We start from the raw sequence: 495 nt of genomic DNA, 5'->3' as shown, positions 1-495 counted from the left end.
TGTTTTTGGTTTACGAGATGAAGTCGGCGACACTGACTCGTCATCTCCGCAGTATGCATGTTTCATACGGATTACATAATCTGAGAATATTTGTTTTCTATTTGAATTGGTTCATTTAAAAGCTTCACTCTCTATAGATATATATTTTTTGTCTGTAATAAGGCAAGAATACACGGAGTTTCGAAGTGACGCGCTCAAGTTCACAGACCGAGACGGCAGAAAGCGCATCCTGTTTGCTTTAATTATTTTACAAAAGCGCAACGTTTCGTTGTTAGTCCAAGCGCGCTACTGTTCAGCTTCCATACTCCGCAGAAACACGTGAACAGCGCACTTTTTTCTAGGCTAACATTAGATTGAGCTGCCATGTAAAGTTGCTACTACATACATATTTCAGATGATAAGCCATATTTGAGGTCGATGAACGAAGAGCATATGGATGTCCTGCCCGATGTACTATATTACCACATAGACCAGCCGTTAACGATTTGTCCGTCA

At 40.6% G+C, this 495-nt stretch overlaps 1 protein-coding gene across 1 annotated transcript in view; it reads right to left on the bottom strand.

Annotated features, from left to right (window-relative positions):
• The window catches only part of LOC107732817 (engulfment and cell motility protein 3-like), a 19604-nt gene that overhangs the window by 9608 nt on the left and 9501 nt on the right, over positions 1–495 (bottom strand). The gene's annotated exons all lie outside the window — the stretch shown is intronic.

This window comes from Sinocyclocheilus rhinocerous, unplaced genomic scaffold, assembly GCF_001515625.1.
Source record: "Sinocyclocheilus rhinocerous isolate Xijiao unplaced genomic scaffold, SAMN03320098_v1.1 scaffold2415, whole genome shotgun sequence".
In the NCBI taxonomy this organism is placed as follows: domain Eukaryota; kingdom Metazoa; phylum Chordata; class Actinopteri; order Cypriniformes; family Cyprinidae; genus Sinocyclocheilus; species Sinocyclocheilus rhinocerous.
Note: the sequence above shows the minus strand (reverse complement) of the source record. Positions and strands in the feature narration are given on the sequence as shown.